The sequence below is a fragment of the Schistocerca serialis genome, chromosome 6 (assembly GCF_023864345.2).
Source record: "Schistocerca serialis cubense isolate TAMUIC-IGC-003099 chromosome 6, iqSchSeri2.2, whole genome shotgun sequence".
Taxonomy (NCBI): Eukaryota; Metazoa; Arthropoda; class Insecta; order Orthoptera; family Acrididae; genus Schistocerca; species Schistocerca serialis.
In genome coordinates this window covers 567,236,823-567,258,085 of record NC_064643.1, presented here as the reverse complement: position 1 = coordinate 567,258,085, position 21,263 = coordinate 567,236,823, and the positions used below count along the sequence as shown (strand labels likewise).

The 21,263-nt window shown below is 47.5% G+C and overlaps 1 protein-coding gene across 3 annotated transcripts in view; it reads right to left on the bottom strand.

Annotated features, from left to right (window-relative positions):
* The window catches only part of LOC126483808 (V-type proton ATPase 116 kDa subunit a 1), a 617,022-nt gene that overhangs the window by 481,112 nt on the left and 114,647 nt on the right, over positions 1 to 21,263 (bottom strand). The window lies entirely within an intron of this gene.

Below are 21,263 nucleotides of genomic sequence, written 5' to 3'. Positions count from 1 at the left end.
TTTGCGTCCGTAAGTGGCGATGACTATGAAAAATTACTCTGTGTTTCCTCGTAATACGTCGAGGTGCACAATAAAGAGCGAAAAACGACTTTATCATCCTTGAACACTTCTATGCCTTTCGTAAATTAAATAAGCCACGACTACCCTCTGACAGACGAAATTTCGAACGTTTTCTTGTAATGGCGTTCCGTAATAATTTCATTAAAAGACTTCAGTCTGAGGTTTGAAAGATAACAATAAGATGAGACGATATTACGTGACCTGTGATGTTTGACTGATGGCTGCAGGCACTGAATACCTTATATGCTGTCTGATACATGAATGGCATGACTTCGCTTGAAAGTCCTACAAGATACACGCATGATAGAAATCAGCTGGTCGGAAACGAGCGACAACCTAATTTTCTTTATATGAGGTACCACAACCGTCTGCTTTTTGAAGGACTTGGTGAAGATTGTATTTCGGCTGTTGTTTGAACGTATTTGCTTTATTTAAATTCACCCGAATGGCCAATTTTGGCCTTGCAGGCCATTCTCAGGTGCTGTAGGTGCCAACATTTCGTAATATATTTCTTTTTGCATCCACCATGTCCGCTGATACGTAATAGGATGTAGTACGCCGTATTGGCATCTACAGCACTTGAAAATACGTGGAAACAGCACCAGAGGTGGACCTTCCCAAAGTCCTTCGATGACACAACGCAACAGAGATTTTGCAGCCTAAAGCGGATAATTTCCTTAAAACAGTCCCTGTTTCTGTGAATTCAGTTTCAATCTATTGCCACGAAGTTTTGACCTATTATCTGGAAACTCTAAACAGGTCGTACATATTCAATAATCGTGATTACATACAATGATTTACACGTGTAAATTATGTTAACGGCAAGAGTTGCTAATATTAATGTAGAAATTAAACACGAAACTGAAAGTAAGAATGAATTAACCAACATAAAATAAAAGTTCCAAGGGAAGAACTTCTAGCTTATATTACTAGATACAGTACTGCAAACCTCGTAGTAACTCCACGTTTGCCGACTAACTACAATTATACCTACTTTTATATCTATTGTTGCTACACTATTTTGCATTATCCACTCTGATACAAGCGTTCTTCGGCGAATCCTCGAGTCTCCGCATAACTGTGTGCGTGGCCATAGCATTCACTCCTTCCTTTTTTAAAAAAAAATGTTTCTTTTATATGGAAACGCTTCCGGTGATCTGTTGACGTTATTTTGATATTCAGAACGTCTACTTGGTCTTATAGACTGAAAGTTAAGCAGTTGCCTTTTAGATATTCTATGTGTAATCATACTAACTTTATTCACAAGTATTGTAAGTTATAACTGTTTGCGGATCGCAATCAAACTGTCTGCAGTCTCTCTGTGTTTGGAAAAGGGGAAAACTGAAAACATCAGCGGAGTTTTCCTCTCCACATTCACAGTTTGGTGTGCTATTGCATCCCACTCGATGCATATGTTTGGGATATGGCCCGTGACTCGTTAATAGGTGCACCATCCCTTGCGCACTTTGAGTCTGTCCCTGATGCTTGCGAATATACTATTGTAAACCCGCCTTGCAGTTCTTCTAGTGTCCCACTGAGACTGCCATTCATCTAAGTCCCAGGCTTGGGCTCGTGAATATCTGATCAGTAGTATGAGTTCCTGCGATCTCGCACACGCGATCATATTGTCCACACTCCAACCAATACAGCGTTGCCCTGTAACGTACCACGATCTCTAAAAGACATATCCCGAGGATTGGCAGTAATCCCTCGACAGGTGTTTCTGTCACCGGTCAACGGACTACGACAAAGTTTCTCCCACTGAGGAGATTCCACACTTGGACTTTTGTTTGAAAGAAAAAGATTCAATTTTTTCAGCCACAAATATATGCACTTGTGGAATTCGTGGAAATTAAAAGATACTAGTTCTGGTGAACATTGTCAAAGTTTCAAAAAATATATAGTTTTCTTAACTCCTTCAGTTTTTGCATTGCCAAAACACCGTATTGGAAATATGAATAATTGTCCTAATAGAACATTGTTCTTTCCCACTGCAACTATCACCTCGCATATTTCTTTGTCCTGTCGGTCCACAAGCATTGCTTAGTATCCAACTGTTACGGTTTTAGGCCTACTCTTTGAAAGTCAATCGCTAAGAAGAAAGCCTCTTACATCCCAGTAAGCACTGGATATAATCAATGTGACCGATAAAATGGACTTTGTCTTCAGACTTAGAAAAACACTGGTGTCTTGTATCTGAATGTAGATTTTTGTTTGTTTCAGAAGCGTGATTCCTCACTTCTCAATAAAAATAGTTTTCCTGAACCACGAGTAAAAGCAGTACAGGATCGCATTAGTGAATAACAGAATGAGTGGAAGGACCACACTGGAAGAATGGCAGTCAGCACTAAACTTGTCACAACATGTAAAAGTACTCTAAATTTTTTTAGACTCGACATACAAACCTTTCCGACGTTGTGCTCTTCTGTGATCGGATTACGTGCTAAGACCCGAAGCTACAAAGTGAACTGCATGACAACGGCAGTGTATTAAGTGACGAACTATCAAATCAAATGGTGATTAAAGAGGGAAGAATTTGCCCGAAGCCTTTCATAAAAAGAACTGTCGTCGTCTGCAGATCTAGCTTAAGGGAACTTAAAGTAAACGCAGAATTTCCGGACCATGAATCGATCTCGGTTTCATTTGGCAACCAATCTAGTCTCCCAGCCATCGCCTTTTCTGTCTATCGGTAAGTCTTACGGGGAATACGCGAGTTGGGTACCACGAAAAACGAAAAAAAAGAGATGGAAGCGGGACAGATTAAACGAACACTTTATCGCTCGATCTCTGCTGCGATGAAAAATGTTTTTCGAAAGTGCAACCTGCTGCTCGTTGTCGGGGTATTTGAATGAGGCCAGTGTGCGAATCTAGGACACGACACGCCGTTGCAGATTGTGTCTGGCCGCTTTCTCCCGCCGACGTACGAAGATTTGTGTCTAGCGTGGCGCGAGTATGTAGCTCTGAATGGGAGGGCGCTCGGCGCTGCTCCGCTTGCGAAAGCGTACTCGCTTTATTGCCTCATTACGCCTATGGCTGCCAATGTGGCCAGCTGCGTGAATGGCACGGCGATTCTACCGACTCATTCACCAACAGCCGCTACTTGAGATCCAACTACCGTGTGACCCAAAAAATTTGAATGCCATTTTGAAAGCCAAATCAGTCGAAACTTATTTGTCAACAATTCGCCTTCCTGCTTCACCTTGAAGTGCGAGATCAGACATGGGATCTTACTAATTGACGCGTAACACCACCTGGCAGAGAGAACTTTCCCTCGAATACATTATCTTGGTGAAATTATCTGGGCATACAGTGTGGAATTCATCTACATCAGTATACATATTCCGCAAATCACATTACGGTGCATGGTGGAAGATATCTTGCACAACTACTAGTCATTTCCTCTTCGATTCCACTCGCAAATAGAGCGAGGGAAAAACGACTATTTATACGCCTCAGTATGAGCCTTAAATTCTCGCATCCTAACTTCGTTGTCATCACGCTAAATGTATTTTGGCGACAGTAGAAGCGTTCAGCAGTCGCCCTCAAATATCGGTTCTCTTAACCTGCGCAGTAGTGCCTTGCGGAAAGACGGTCGACTTCTGTTCAGGGATTCGCATTTGAATTCACCTCCGTAGTATTTGCGTGCTGATCGAAGCTACCAGCAACAAATCTAGCAGTCTGCCTCTGAATTGCTTCGATGTTCTCCTTTAATCCGACCAAACACTAGCATTCTATACGCCGTCCCCGCCTTCCAATAAAATGAAGTTAAGAAATCGACTTTCCTACTACCAACCCAATGCGCTCATTTCATTATACATCGCTTTGCAACATCACACCTAGGTATGTAATCGAAGTGACTGTGTCAATCTGCGCCCTTCTAATACAGCATTCGAATGTTACAGGTCTGTTTTTCCTACTTCAGTTTTTCTACACTTATAACAAGCAGCCATTCTTCACACCAAATTTTTATGTAAGTCATCTTGTATATTCCTACAGTCAATCAACGATGACAGATTCCTGTACGATACAAAGTCATCAGCAAACAGCAGTTAATTGCTGCTCACCCAGTCCGTCAGGTCATTTATGTGTACAGAGAATAAAAGCGGTCCTGTTACACACTGCGCAGCAGAATGCCATGCAAAGAGCCCGGGTTCGATTCCCGGCTGGGTTACTAGGTTAAAGATTTTCTCCGCTGCGGGACTGTGTGTTGCGCTGTCTTCATCATCATATCATCCTCGTCGACACGCAAGTTGCCCAAGTGGCATCAACTCAAAAGATTTTCACCTGGTGACCGATCTACCCGACGGGAAGCCCTAGCCACACGACATTTCATTTCATCGCACTTCCCTTGTCTCTGGTGAACACTCACCGAAGAGGGCGAAGTACTGGGTTCTATTCCTTGATAGACCATTACATGTCACAGGAGGCGACCCAGCCGGCATAAAAGCAGACGGAGAGTAATGCGTCGCCGTAGAGAAGCTGTAACTGCAGAATGGATTGGTGACCAGACTTCGAAAGTGGATGTCACCAGTACATCAGTGACACTCAACCCTACTAAGGCTGCCCAATTGGACTGCTGATGATGCGACTGTGAAGCGGAAACGCCAAGGAATAACCACAGCTAAACCAAGATCAGGCAGACAGAAATGACTGGCGCACGAGGAAGGTCGAGAGTGGCTATAAAAAATCGCATGAAATCAGCGGAAGGAGTCACTTGCGAGTCCTGAAGTGCTGCCTACCGGTAGGCCAGTTAGCAGAATGGGCGTAGGGAATTGAAAGGAATGGATTACAGTTGTCGAGCAGGTCCTCGTAGGCCACACATTTCTGTAGCCAACGGGAAGCTTTGGGGTGGTGTAAAGAGCGACGCCATGGACAGTGGGCGACTGGAAACGAGTGATTTGGACTGATGAACCACACCATACCCTGTGGCAATTCGACGAAAGGGTTTGGGTTTGGTGGATGTCTGGAGAGCGTTACCTGCCGTCAAGTGTAGCACCAACAGTCACGTGTAGTGGAGGTCGTGTTACGGTATGGGGGTATTTCTCGTGGTTCCCTCACAGCGCTTAAGGAACTGCTAATTGCGGAAGGATTAGAACACATTTTGCAGCATTCTGTACTGCGTACAGTATAGGAACAGTGCGGAGATGTTAGTGTATGAGAATGACAATGCACAGTTTCATAAAATAGCGTATGTGAAGCAACGGTTTGTGAACAATAACATTCCTGAAGTAAACTAACTGCACAGAGAGCCGAGATGCACACAGCGAAACATTTTTGGGATGAATTACACTTATGCTCATAAATTAAGGATAATTGCAGAATGTGGTGCCACACAACGTGGCACTACACAAAACTGGCGCTAATAGCATAGGCACATGGGTAACACACACGACACAGATCTGTAAGTCCACGATATTGATGATATGTTGAGAAAACCGCCCCGAAACAAATGTGCTGCAAAACGCCACTGTTTCCTGCACATGTACTCCGACAACAATATGGGATATGACCACCATGCATACGTACACAGGCCGCACAACGGATTGGCATACTCTGGATCAGGTGGTCGAGCAGCTGCTGGGGTATAGCCTCCCATTCTTGCACCAGTGCCTGTCGGAGCACCTGAAGTGTCCTAGGGGTTTGAAGACGTGCACCGATACGTCGACCGAGAGCATCCCAGACATGCTCGATGGGGTTTAGGTCTGGAGAACAGGCAGGCCACTTCATTCGCCTGATATCTTCTGTCTCAAGGTACTTCTCCACGATGGCAGCTCGGTGGGACCGTGCGTTATCGTGTATCTGTAGGAAGGTGGGACTCACTGCACCCCTGAAAAGGCGGACATACTGGTGCAAAATGACATCCCGATACACCTGACCTGTTACAGTTCCTCTCTCACAAAGACATGCAGGGGTGTACGTGCACCAATCATAATCCTACCCCACACCATCAAACTATGATCTCCATACAGGTCCATTTCAAGGATGTTAAGGGGTTGGTATCTGGTTCCTGGTTCACGCCAGATGAAAACCTGGCGAGAATCACTGTTCAGACTATACCTGGACTCGTCCGTGAACATAACCTGGGACCACTGTTTCAATGACCAGGCTTTACGAGCTCTCCTGTGACCAGGCGTCAGTGGAATGCACCTTGCAGGTCTCCGGGCGAATAAGCCATGTCTGTTCAGTCGTCTGTAGACTGTCTAGAGACAACAGTTCCAGAGGCTGTGGTAAGCTCCCCAGCAAGGCTACCTGCAGTACTCCGTGGCCGTCTGCGGGCACTGATGGTGAGATCTCGGTCTTCTTGTGGTGTTGTACACTGTGGACGTCCAGTACTGTAGCTCCTGGACACGTTTCCTGTCTGCTGAAATCGTTGCCATAATCTTGAGATCACACTTTTTGGCACACGGAGGGCCCTGCTGTATTTAACAAGCCTCCAGTCGCCCTAATATTCTAGCCCTCATAACGTCATCAATATATGTTCTTGGAGCCATTTTCAACACACTGCCAGCATTAGCAAGTCTGAAAACGTCTTTACACTTACTCGCTGCACCATACTCTGACATGCACCAACACACCTCTGAGTATGTGGACTGCTGCCAGCGCCACCGCATGGTCATACCTCGAGGTGGTTTAAATCCGCAAACCGCCCACCATGTATCAGTATTATCCTTCATTTATGAGCATGAATGTAGAATGGTGACTTCGCTCCAGATACCAGCGTTCAGCATCACCACATTCAGTGGTTTCGGCTCTTTAGGAAGAATGGGTTGCCATTTCGCGACAGACATTCGGACGATGTATTGAAAGTGTCCCCAGAATAGGTCAAGCCGTTATACAGTAGGAAGGCTGGATACACCTCGTATTAATTTCCACTACTGGGCGTCCGGATACTTTTGATCAGATAGTGTATTTAACCTTATAATAAGGTTTACGAAGAGTGGCGGAAGTCGACGCGCGCAAAATTCTGCAGGATACCATATGTGGCAAACGCACCGTTGTGGCGTTATGGCCATAAAAAGACAGCCAAGCAGCGAGGTGTGTGCCGAAATGTGTTCATTTAGACTGCCTTGCCTCGGCTAGAGAGCAATTATTAATTGAAGCAGCCAAAGATAATGATTTCAGCTGAGTCATCAAGGACAGACGACGTCCGTCTCGCCAACTGTGCACTCAGCACGAGGGATTGCAAACCAAAGCGAGCCGGCTTCGATTCTCAGCCGGCTCGGCATTTACTCGACTCGGGGACTAGATGTTGTTAACTTACTTTCGCATCGTCATAAATGACACTACATTAATGAGAAGACAGTATGGGCACGTCACGAAAGCCAATAAATAAATAAAAAAAAAAGATAGGCAACTTTAAATTCCTATCTGTGGCTGGTTATGTTAGATGAGAATTTTCTTTAGTGGTTACTGGGTATAGCTTGACTGTACAATCCATTACGTTGAAAGTACCTTAATGTCATTAATTTTATAATACAATCAGCTGCGCTGCAGAAAGAGGACAGCAATAGGATGGGATACTTTTAGGTGCAACAATATCATTAGTAATAAAGTCTTAAGGACGCACACTTTAATTATTGCTAATGTGCAGAGAGCAAGAGTGAACTTATATTCTTAGAAGTATCAGTTAATATAAACTAAAACAATGGAAAAATGAAACGAACTAAGTTTTAAACGCTTTTTTCTCCTCAAAGGTTTATAGCAAATGCTTAAAATCCCTGCCTACAACATGGCTACAGAATTATCATTGAAGAAACCGGATTGCTAAACACGCTCAAGAAAGTTTCGTGTCATCGTAGCTGACTTGTTAATTAACAGCAAATTTAATGGTATTCAATTACAGTGTAATACTGACAAGCAGCTCTAAGAGTACTGATACACCGCTGCAAACAATGCCATAATAGTGCCCTGGAGTGGAAGATCCAATTAGTACGACAGATAATTTAATTCACATGGGCAGATGCTTTATCCTTTGTGTTCACTCGATCTTGAACAAGCGTTCGACAATATGAAATGGTGTAATATCTTTGAAATTCTGAGGACAACAGAAATAATCTATGGGGACAGACAGGCAATACAAAATACTAGCTAACACAGCAAGGCTTCGCAATACCTTAATACGTACGAAAATTGGATTTTCGTCGCTGTCCATCTCCTCCGCTCCCCTCTGTCAACCTTTTTTCTCTGTGTCCATCTCCTCTCCCCTTCCCCCCCCCTTCTCTCTCTCTCTCTCTCTCTCTCTCTCTCTCTCTCTCTCTCTCTCTCTCTCTCTCTCTCTCTCTCCCCCCCCCCCCCTCCACCTCCTTCCCCCTCTCTCTGTCCACCTACTCTTTCCCCTCTTCTTCACCTTGAGCTTTGTTTATTGGTGTTGTAAATCCGATACCTTGATTTAGAGTGGAAGACGCTTCAAATAAAAGGGTAAATCGGTTGGGATCATTGTTATGAGGGGTATGAGACACCTTCCCTGCTTCTGAACCTGTGAGGATAGTAGCTTCGATGACAGTATTTTTCATACTTTTAATCTGCGAACTGGTAGATTACAGAGGTTCGGACGAAAAATGGTTCAAATGGCTCTGAGCACTATGGGATTCATATTCCTTAATCGTATTCTAATCATAAGCCATACATATAACTTCCCTGCTGAGGAAGAAAACAAAACAGGAAGTGAGAGGAAGAAAACAAAACGGCACATAGTTGCGATTACGACTCTAGTTTACGGTTATATGCAAAGAGAAAGAAGCCGCATTTTGTTTTCAGTAGAGCATAGTAAACTTGGTTATAACGGAAAACCTGTACACTGTTCTCGATATACACTACTGGCCATTACAATTGCTACACCACGAAGATGACGTGCTACAGACGCGAAATTTAACCGACAAGAAGAAGATGCTGTGATATGCAAATGATTAGCTTTTCAGAGCATTCACACAAGGTTGACGCCGGTGGCGACACCAACAACGTGCTGACATGAGGAAAGTTTCCAACCGATTTCTCATACACAAACAGCAGTTGACCGGCGTTGCATGGTGAAACGTTGTTGTGATGCCTCGTGTAAGGAGGAGAAATGCATACCATCACGTTTCCGACTTTGATAAAGGTCGGATTGTAGCCTATCACGATTGCGGTTTATCGTATCGCGACATTGCTGCTCGCGTTGGTCGAGATCCAATGACTGTTAGCAGAATATGGTGGGTTCAGGAGGGTAATACGGAACGCCGTGCTGGATCCCAACGGCCTCGTATCACTAGCAGTCGAGATGACATGCATCTTATCCGCATGGCTGTAACGGATCGTGCAGCCACGTCTCGATCCCTGAGTCAACAGATGGGAACGTTTGCAAGACAACAACCATCTGCACGAACAGTTCGACGACGTTTGCAGCAGTATGAACTGTCAGCTCGCAGACCATGGCTGCGGTTACCCTTGACGCTGCATCATCACTGACAGGAGCGCCTGCGATGGTGTACTCAATGACGAACCTGGGTGCACGAATGGTGTAACGTTATCTTTTCGGATGAATCCAGGTTCTGTTTACAGCATCATGATGGTCGCATCCGTGTTTGGCGACATCGCGGTGAACGCACATTGGAAGCGTGTATTTGTCATCGCCATACTGGCGTATCACCCGACGTGATGGTATGGGGTGCCATTGGTTACACGTCTTGGTAGCTTCTTGTTCGCATTGACGGCACTCTGAACGGTGGACGTTACATTTCAGATGTGTTACGACCCGTGGCTCTACCCTTCATTCGATCACTGCGAAACACTACATTTCAGCAAGATAATTCACGACCGCATGTTGCAGGTCCTGTAGGGGCCTTTCTGGATACAGAAAATGTTCGACTGCTGCCCAGGCCAGCACATTCTCCAGATCTCTTACCAATTGAAAACGTATGGTCAATGGTGGCCGAGCAACTGGCTCGTCACAATACTCTTTATTAACTGTCGTATCGTACTGAAGCTGCGTGGGCAGCTGTACTTGTACACGCCATCCAAGCTATGTTTGACTCAATGCCCAGGCGTATCAAGGCCGTTATTACGGCCAGAGGTGGTTGTTTTGGGTACTGATTTCTCAGGATCTAAGTACTCAAACTGCGTGAAAATATAATCACATGTCAGTTCTAGTATAATACATTTGTCCAATGAGTACCCGTTTATCTTCTGCATTTCTTCTTGGTGTAGCAATTTTAATGGCCAGTGGTGTATATACCCTAGGTCCTAGGTCTGCCCGAATATTTACGAGAGTGTAGTGTAAACATCTGAAGTAAATCACTCAGGAACGTTTCGAGATTTTTGATAATAACGTTAAAAAAAGACTTGTCTTTATATCGTAGTACTATATAGATGTAAAAGAACCATTAGTGAACCATATGTACAAAAACCAAGGGGAAACACATAAGAATACAAGACTAAGAACGAAATCCTCAGATAAAAACTATGTAAGACAGGGATGCAGTCTTACGCCCCTACTGTTCAATCTATTCATCGAAGACGGAAACAAAAGAAAGGTTCAAGAATGGGATTAAAATTCATGGTGAAAGAGAGTGATAAGACTGACTGATGACACTGCTGTCCTCAGTGAAAGCGAAGAGGAATTACTGGACCTGCTGGATGGAATGAACTCCCTAGTGAGAAAAGGTCATGGACTAAGAGTAAATTGAGGTTATTAAAACTGGTCGTCACAAATTGGAAGGAGTGAAAGAATTCTACCCCTTGGAAACAAATAACAGACTAGCAAAGAAGGCATTCCTAGCCAAAAGAAGTCTGCTCATACCAAATATCGCCCGTAACATGAGGAAGAAGTGAAACATGTGATACGTATGACTTCTGGGCCGGGACCGTCGGTGAGTGTTGGTTGGTATTTTCAACGACAGCGTCGGTCCTTGCTTAATCCGGCTAAAGCGCTGTAACCTGGTAAGACGTGGCCATTTTCAGAGGTGAGTGTTTCCTACTGGATGGCTGCCTTTTTCTAATACACTTCGGGAAACAAACTCCTGAAAGTCTCTGTATGTCCATCTTTATACAGATGGTTACGGGATCTCCGCTGTTCAGTACAGAATGTCGAATGAGAACACCTTTCAGCCGTCTAAGTTTCCAATAATTGTTATCTTATTGAGCAGCCAGTTTCGGCGATATATTACGCCGTCTTCAGGTCTCTCTATACAGGGTGTTTCCCTAAGAGCGTACATAAAATTTAACAGGATATAGAGAATGCTCCACTGAGTAATTTGAGGTAGGCAACCTGGGGTCGGAGAAACCAGTGTAAGGATATAATAGGAATGAACTCACATTACTGTGTACTTTCTTGTTTACATTAGTTACAGCTGAATGTACATACCATCGTTGACAGCTTTGTAATGTCATAAAATGTGCTGAAACTGATGCCCAGCAACCTCAATGCAAGCATGACATCGGCGAAAAAGATTCTGTCCCTGACAAATATCCCTGGTGTGTTTCGAATCGTATCACAGGCAGCTACGATGTTTTCCTTAAACTTCTGTACATTTTAGCTTGCCTCTTCTGTCGGTTAGGAATTTTGTTGTCTGTCTTATTGTTTAACGTCACCGGTAGCAATCAAAGAGAAAGGCGCGTTCCGTAACGAGCGAAGAGCGATCAACCAAGTCTGCACTTGACACCTGACGAAGACAGCAGCTAGGCACGTTGTCGGAATATCGTGTAAAAACTGTTAACAGTCTCGAGTAGAAAGCCGAAAGGATCACATTGGTTGGCAGTGATAGTTTAACAGAGAATATTTATTTTCTTGAAGATACAGAGCGAGCGGTATGTAACATCTGCAGCGTCTCAGAAATCCCGAGAATTTGTCTCTTAGGTGTGAAAATAAAGTATTGGACAAATGGAACAGCCAGTGGTTCCCTATACCCACTACAACTACAACCTTAAAGACGACCTTTCAAATCCCTGACGCTCCGCAACAATACCTTAGCGCTCCATGCTTTTCTGACTCGGAACAGGTCAGGTACAGAACTTCGTAGAGACTTTTTTTAAAGTTCTCCAACAAGTTTGTAAACATGTAAGTTAATCGTTATTGCTGTAGGTAAAACGTTTCTCACATTAGAAATTCACAATGAAATATCGACAGTACTGTTTTACAAGACGGGTCGTAGCTACTAAACCAGAGAACCATAGTGAAAGCTTTTAGCGGGTTGTACGATAACGTCGTAAGGAGAACGAACTGGAGCGGAATAAACTGGAGTGGACTAGTCACGATCTTCGGCCAACGGAGGGAGACAGCAGAGCCGCGAAAGGCCTAATCCCTGGATAGCCCCACTCAGCGTAATAAATAAACGGCGACCGCAATATACGAATGTAGCAACACTGTTCTCGCCGGACTGGTCGGTTTGGGTAGCGCTAACGTCACCACCGCCATCAGAACTGGCTTCTGTGCCGGAGACAAAAAGTTTGTACCGGTACCTCAAGACTGTAAAGCTGTACAGGTCACACCAATGCACAAGAAGTAGTCTGCTGTTATAGATCCATGTCACTGACATGCATTCGCGAACATTGTGAAGTACCTCGAAGAAAGCTATCTATTGTCATACACTGCGGAGACAAAAGTCGTGGGATAGCGATATGCAGATATACATACGAGGTGTGGCTAGAAAAAAACCGGACTAGTACTGGTGAAACAATAAAACGAATGCAATAACGCTGAAATCGCGTGGCCCGTCACGTGACTCTCGCTCCGCCTACTGCTCGAGTTTCATCTGCCTCCTGCACTCAGTCTGCCCGTGGCGTCTGTTTTAAGTAGTTGACGTTTTGTCTGTGCGTCGGAAAATGTTGAGTGTACAGAAAGAACAGCGTGTTAACATCAAATTTTGTTTCAAACTAGGAAAATCTGCAAGTGAAACGTTTGTAGTGTTACAACAAGTGTACAGCATGATTGTTTATCGCGAACACAAGTGTTTGAGTGGTTTAAACGATTTAAAGATGGCCGCGAAGACACCAGTGATGAAACTCGCACTGGCAGACCATTGTCAGCAAAAACTGATCAAACATTGAAAAAATCGGTTAACTTGTTCGACAAGTTTCCTTGTCAACTCCTGTTAACTCAGACACTGCTCTGATTGTTAAACGGCGATCTTGTCGAACAAGTTTACCGATTTTTTCAATGTTTGCATCAGTTTTTGCTGACAATGGTCTGCCAGTGCGAGTGTCATCACTGGTGTCGTCGCGGCCATCTTTAAATCGTTTATACCACTCAAACACTTGTGTTCGCGATAAACATTCATCGCCGTACACTTGTTGTAACATTACAAACGTTTCACTTGCAGATTTTCCTAGTTTGAAACAAAATTTGATGTTAACACGCTGTTCTTTCTGTACACTCAACATTTTCCGACGCACAGACAAAACGTCAACTACTTAAAACAGACGCCACGGGCAGACTGAGTGCAGGAGGCAGATGAAACTCTAGCAGTAGGCGGAGCGAGAGTCACGTGACAGGCCACGCGACTTTCAGCCTTATTGCATTCGTTTTATTGTTTCACCAGTACTAGTCCGGTTTTTTTCTAGCCACACCTCATATCTACATCTACATCCACATCCATACTCCGCAAGCCACCTGACGGTGTGTGTCGGAGGGTACCTTGAGTACCTCTATCGGTTCTCCCTTCTATTCCCGTCTCGTATTGTTCGTGGAAAGAAGGATTGTCGATATGCCTCTGTGTGGGCTCTAACCTCTCTGATTTTATCCTCATGGTCTCTTCGCGAGATATACGTAGGAGGGAGCAATATACTGCTTGACTCTTCGGTGAAGGTATGTTCTCGAAACTTTGACAAAAGCCCGTACCGAGCTACTGAGCGTCTCTCCTGCAGAGTCTTCCACTGGAGTTTATCTATCATCTCCGTAATGCTTTTGCGATTACTAAATGATCCTGTAACGAAGCGCGCTGCTCTCCATTGGATCTTCTCTATATCTTCTATCAACCCTATCTGGTACGGATCCCACACTGCTGAGCAGTATTCAAGCAGTGGGCGAACAAGCGTACTGTAACCTACTTCCTTTGTTTTCGGATTGCATTTCCTTAGGATTCTTCCAATGAATCTCAGTCTGGCATCTGCTTTACCGACGATCAACTTTATGTGATCATTCCATTTTAAATCACTCCTAATGCGTACTCCCAGATAATTTATGGTATTAACTGCTTCCAGTTGCTGACCTGCTATTTTGTAGCTAAATGATAAAGGATCTATCTTTCTGTGTATTCGCAGCACATTACACTTGTCTACATTGAGATTCAATTGCCATTCCCTGCACCATGCGTCAATTCGCTGCAGATCCTCCCGCATTTCAGTACAATTTTCCATTGTTACAACCTCTCGATACACCACAACATCATCCACAAAAAGCCTCAGTGAACTTCCAATGTCATCCACAAGGTCATTTATGTATATTGTGAATAGCAACGGTCCTATGACACTCCCCTGCGGCACACCTGAAATCACTCTTACTTCGGAAGACTTCTCTCCATTGAGAATGACATGCTGCGTCCTGTTATCTAGGAACTCCTCAATCCAATCACACAATTGGTCTGATAGTCCATATGCTCTTACTTTGTTCATTAAACGACTGTGGGGAACTGTATCGAACGCCTTGCGGAAGTCAAGAAACACATGGCGCTAGTATCGCATACACAAGGTATAACAGGGCGCTGCATCAGCAGAGCTGTTAGTTGTACTCATGTTTTCACGTGATTGTGGTCGCACGATGAGAGAAGCGGCGTTTGCGTAGAATTGTCAGCGCTAAAAGGCAAGCAATACTGTATGAAATTACCACAGAATTCAACCGGGCATGTACGACGAACATAGCCTCTAGGACAGTGCGGCGAAACCTGGCGTTAATGGGCTGTGGCAGCAGACGACCGCCGCGAATGCATTTGCGGGGTGGCGCAGTGGTTAGCACACTGGACTCTCATTAGGGAGGACGACGGTTCAAGCTCGCATCCGGCCATCCTGATTTAGGTTTTCCGTTATTTCCCTATATCGCTCAAGGCAATGCCGGGATGGTCCTTTTGAAAGGGCACGGCCGACTTCCTTCTCAATCCTTCCCTAATCCGATGGGACCGATGACCTAACTGTCTGGTCCCCTCTTCTGAATGAATCAACCAACTAACCTTTGCTAACAACGTGACATCTCCTGCAGCGCCTCTCTTAGGCTAGTGTCCATATAGGCTGGACTCGACTGGAAAATCGTGACCTCGTCAGGTGAGTTCAGACTACAGTTGATGAGGGCTTATACAGGGTGTTACAAAAAGGTACGGCCAAACTTTCAGGAAACATTCCTCACACACAAAGAAATTAATATGTTATGTGGACATGTGTCCGGAAACGCTTACTTTCCATGTTAGAGCTCATTTTATTACTTTTCTTCAAATCACATTAATGATGGAATGGAAACACACAGCAACAGAACGTACCAGCGTGGCTTCAAACACTTTGTTACAGGAAATGTTCAAAATGTCCTCCGTTATCGAGGATACATGCATCCACCCTCCGTCGCATGGAACTGCTGATGCAGCCCTGGAGAATGGCGTATTGTATCACAGCCGTCCACAATAAGAGCACGAAGAGTCTCTTCATTTGGTACCGGGGTTGTGTAGACAAGAGCTTTCAAATGCCCCCATAAATGAAAGTCAAGAGGGTTGAGGTCAGGAGAGCGTGGAGGCCATGGAATTGGTCCACCTCTACCAATCCATCGGTCACCGAATCTGTTGTTGAGAAGCGTACGAACACTTCGACTTAAATGTGCAGGAGCTCCATCGTGCATGAACCACATGTTGTGTCGTACTTGTAAAGGCACATGTTCTAGCAGCACAGGTAGAGCATCCCGTATGAAATCATGATAACGTGCTCCATTGAGCGTAGGTTGAAGAACATTGGGCCCAATCAAGACATCATCAACAATGCCTGCCCAAACGTTCACAGAAAATCTGTGTTGATGACGTGATTGCACAATTGCGTGCGGATTCTCGTCAGCCCACACATGTTGATTGTGAAAATTTACAATTTGATCACGTTGGAATGAAGCCTCATCCGTAAAGAGAACATTTGCACTGAAATGAGGATTGACATATTGTTGGATGAACCATTCGCAGAAGTGTACCCGTGGATGCCAATCAGTTGCTGATAGTGCCTGCACACGCTGTACATGGTACGGAAACAACTGGTTCTCCCGTAGCACTCTCCATACAGTGACGTGGTCAACATTACCTTGTACAGCAGCAACTTCTCTGACGCTGACATTAGAGTTATCGTCAACTGCACGAAGAATTGCCTCGTCCATTGCAGGTGTCCTCGTCGTTCTAGGTCTTCCCCAGTCGCGAGTCATAGGCTGGAATGTTCCGTGCTCCCTAAGACGCCGATCAATTGCTTCGAACGTCTTCCTGTCGGGACACCTTCGTTCTGGAAATCTGTCTCGATACAAACGTACCGCGCCACGACTATTTCCCCGTGCTAATCCATACATCAAATGGGCATCTGCCAACTCCGCATTTGTAAACATTGCACTGACTGCAAAACCACGTTCGTGATGAACACTAACCTGTTGATGCTACGTACTGATGTGCTTGATGCTAGTACTGTAGAGCAATGAGTCGCATGTCAACACAAGCACCGAAGTCAATATTACCTTCCTTCAATTGGGCCAAGTGGCGGTGAATCGATGAAGTACAGTACATACTGACGAAATTAAAATAAGCTATAACATGGAAATTATGCGTTTCCGGACACATGTCCACATAACATCTTTTCTTTATTTGTGTGTGAGGAATGTTTCCTGAAAGTTTGGCCGTACCTTTTTGTAACACCCTGTATAGGATTCGAGAGTGTAGGCAACAAACCGTGGACGCAAGTTGTCAACAAGGCACTGTACAAGCTGGCGGTGGCTCCATAATGATGTGGTCTGTGTCTACAGTGATGGACTGGGTACTTTGATCCAATTGAACTGATCATTGACTGGAAATGAGCATACAGCATTCGTCTACTTGGAGACCATCTGCAGCCCTTCATTGTTTTCATGTTCCCAAACAATGATGGGATTTTTATGGATGACGATGTTCCATACCGCTGGATCACAACTGTTCGCGAATGATTCGGCAACCCAGATCACCCGACATGAATCCCGTAGAACATTTATGGAATATAATCTAGAAGTCAGCTCTTGCGCAACATCCTGCACCGGCAACACTTTCCAATTATAGGCGGATATAGAGGCAGCATGGCTCAATATTCTGCTGGGGATTTCCAACTATTTTTTGAGTCCATGCCACGTGGAGCTGCTGCACTGTGTCGTCCAAAAGAAGATCCGACAAGAAATTAGGAGTTATCCTCTATCTATGGTTACCTCAGTTTACAGCATGGTCTCAGAAAATAACGTTCATGTGAAACGCAATTGTCTCTTCATTCGCATGAAGTAGTGTGTGCTATCGATAGGGGATCCCAAGTTGATTCCATATTACTAGAATTCCAGAAGGCTTATGACACCATTCCACAAAAGTGGCTTCTAGACAAACTGCGTGCCTATGGAGTATCGTCTCACTTGTGCGACTTGATTCGTGATTTTTTTTTTTTTGTCAGAAAGGTCGCAGTTCCCTGGGCGAAATGTGATACCTGGGATCTCGCAATGAAGTGTTATACGTCCTCTGCTGTTTCTGATGAATGTAAACTATTTGGGAGACATACTGAGCAGTCCTCCTCGATTGACTGCGGCTGGTGCTGTCGCTTACAGTCTAGTAAATTCATCAGAAGTGCCAAACCAATTGCAAAATGATTTAGAGAGGATTTGTGCATGGTGCGAAAAGTGCCAATTGACCTACACTGAAGCGGCAAAGGAACTGGTATACGCATGCGTATTCAAATACAGAGAGATGTAAACAGGAAGAATACGGCGCTGCGGTCGGCAACGGCTATATAAGACAACAAGTGTATGGCGCAGTTGTTCATTCGAGGGTTGGATTCCCTCTCTTCTTCATCGAAGAGTTTCACTGCCTGGGCTACTCTCAGGGTGCGCCTTCGACGTGGAAGATCCCTGCCGTGTCGTCTGTTTGCCGCCGCCGCCGCCGCCGCCGCCGCCGCTCGGTCGCCGCCTTCCGGTCCTTGCAGCCGCCGCCGCCGCCGTCCCGTCGCCGCCTGCCGGGGCTCGCCGCCCCCGCCTGGTCGCCGCCTGCCAGTGCTCGCCGCCGCCGCCGCCGCCGCCGCCGCCGCCGCCGCCGCCGCCGCCGCCGCCTGCCGGTGCTCGCCGCCTGCCGGTGCTCGCCGCCGCCGCCGCCGCCGCCGCCTGCCGGTGCTCCTCCTCGCCGCCGCCGCCGCCGCCGCCGCCGCCATCCGGTGCCGCCTGGTCGCCACCATCGCCGCCGTCCTGACCCTGGGCTACGGCCGTCTTCGTCTTCATCCGTCTTCGTCTTTGTCTGTCCCCGGTTTCTGTCCTCTCCTCTTCGTTCTGTTCGTTCTTGTTTCTCTCTCCCGTCATGTCCGCCCCCACCACCACTGTCACTACTACCACCACCGCCATTGTCTACACCTCCCCTTCCGCCGCCACCACCACTGTAACTTGGTGTGCCCAGTCCCACCTCCCTCCTTCCATTCCACCTCTCCTCACTCTCCCTTCACCCTCTATCTTTGTCGCCCCCTCTCCCGCTTCTTCCTCCCGCTCCTCTCGTTCTGATCCCTTCCCCCCACTCCCCCAGCCTGTCACTGCAGCTCCAGCTCGGGTGGTGGCCCGTCGGGCCACTGCCCACGCCCAGCTCTCCCCGTCACCTTCGCCATCACCGCCGCCACTGCCACCGTCGTCGTCATCGTCACCTTCACCATCACCGTCACCATCTCCGGCGCCGACTCCGGCCCCGGGACCTGCCCCTCCCCGCCACATTCCCGTTGTTCCCATCCCCCACACCTCCTCCACCGCCGTCAAGCGCCCCGGTGGCACCCCTGCTTCCTCTGCTTCCAAAAAGGCTCCGCCTCGTCCTCCTTCCCCCACCCCTGATGCCATGGAAGTCTCCCCGCCTGTCCCTGCCCCCTCATCTTCCTCCTCTCCACCTTCCTCCTACCGCTACCTCCTCTCCCGTCCTGATCCCTCTCTCCTTGAAGCCCGGAACCTCACCCTCTTCCTTCGCCAGCATTGTCCTGGTGCCCCCATCTCCCTCCTCACTCCTCGCCGAGATTCTGTTCTCATCTCCTCCCCCAGCCCAACCCTCCATACTGACATCCTCTCCCGTCTCCCCATCACCCGTTTTGGTCCCAACGCCTCCCTTACCCCTGCTCCTTCTCCATCTCCTACCCGCCAACCCCAACCCCCGCGTCACCCGCCGACCCTCACCGCCGTGATCACACGGCTCAGTCCGTCGATCACGGAGGAGGAGGTGTTGGCGGAGCTCCAGGCCCATCCCACGCTGGAGGTGCGGGCAGTCCGCCGCATTTTCAACTCGGCCGGCCCCACCCGCCTTATGCGGGTTTTCTCTGAGGACGCCCCCTCCATTGACCGTCTCCTGAAGGAGGGTGCCCTCCTCTTCCACCAGCGGTACAAGGTCGACCCTTCCCGTTCCCCTCCTCAATCCCTGCGCTGCCAGAGGTGTCTGCGCTATAATGCGCACCCCACAGCTGAGTGCCGCGAGGCCCCCACCTGCCCGCATTGTCGGCAGGCGCACTTCCTCCGGCAGTGCCCTAACCTCCAGTCCCCTCCCTCCTGTAATACCTGCAATCTCCCTCATCCCACCTACTCCCAAAAGTGTAAAGCCCAACCCCCTCCAACCACTCCTGAACTCACCGTACCTGTCCGTCCTCTGGACGCCCCCACCCCTCCTGGCAATTCCCTTCGTCCCCCACCCACCGCTGAGGACATCATCAGGTTCCTCACCATCGTCCTCCAGAATGTTCATCCCTTTCAGCGCCCTCACACCCTCCAGCAGATCTCCCTTGCTGCCCGTTCCATCTTCCAACTCAAGATGTACGCCACCTACTCCAACAACCAGGCCCATTTCACCTTCTCCCGTCTTGACACCCTCGTTTAAATCCCAGTCATGGCGCGACAGCAACGTATCCTTTTCAACAACATACGCTCCCTTCCCGCCAACAAAAACCTGTTCCTGCACACCCTTGCCACCCACCGCGTGGATGCCTTCCTCCTCAATGAAACCTTCCTGCAACCCCAACACACAGTCCACACTTCGCCCTACCTCCTCCACCGCTCCGATAATCCCCTCCCGATTGCGCGTGGCGGAGTTGCCATTGGTCACCACCGCCAGATCCCCGTTCGGCTCCAACCTCTCCTTCCCGACCCCACCGAACACTTGATCCTTAGTCTCTTCTTCCCCGGCCTTACCGTTACCTGCGCCACCATCTATGTCCGCCCCAACGCTCCTATTCCCTTCGACTTCCTCTCCCACGTCGATCGTACCTTTTCCTCCTACGTGATCGCCGCCGACCTCAACATCCATAGTCGTTCCGCTGCCCAGTTACGGCGATGGCATCGGTTCCTCTCCACCCTTCAAGGTGACCTCGTCCCCATCCCCCGGCATACCCGTCCTGAATCCAACTCCACTCCTGATGTTATCCTCTCCTCCCCCAACCTCCTTGGCCGCATCACGGTGGATGTCCTGGAGCCTATTGGTAGCGACCATCTCCCTGTCCTCCTCACCGTTTCAGACGGTCGTCGCCCTCGCCCCAACCCTCGTACTGACCCTCCCCCTAAGTATGTCCACGACTATTCCCGAGCCGACTGGAATGCCTACCGGGATACCCTTTCCACCCAGGTCGATAACCACCCTCTCACCTACCACCACCCTGACGATGTCACCCATGCCGCCTCCTTTCTCCAGCGGACCTTGTCTGAGGCCGTGGAGGCCCACGTTCCTACTGTCGCCATCCACCCCCACCGTCCTCCCTTACCCCCACAGGCCGTTCTCCTCCTCCGTGAATCCCGTCGTCTCTACCGTGCCTTCCTCCGCACGCGTGACACACTACGACGCCACCGGCAACTCCAGCGACACGTTCGTAATTTGCTCGCGGCTAAGAAACGCCGGGACTGGCGACAGACATGCACCCGTTTAAATGCAACCCTACCAATCAACTCGTCCAAGTTCTGGTCGGCCTTCCGTCGCCTTACCGGAACTAAACCCTCCCCCTATTATCCTCTTCTCCATGATGATCACCCTTTCCCTGACTCCCTTAGTAAGGCCAATCACTTTGCC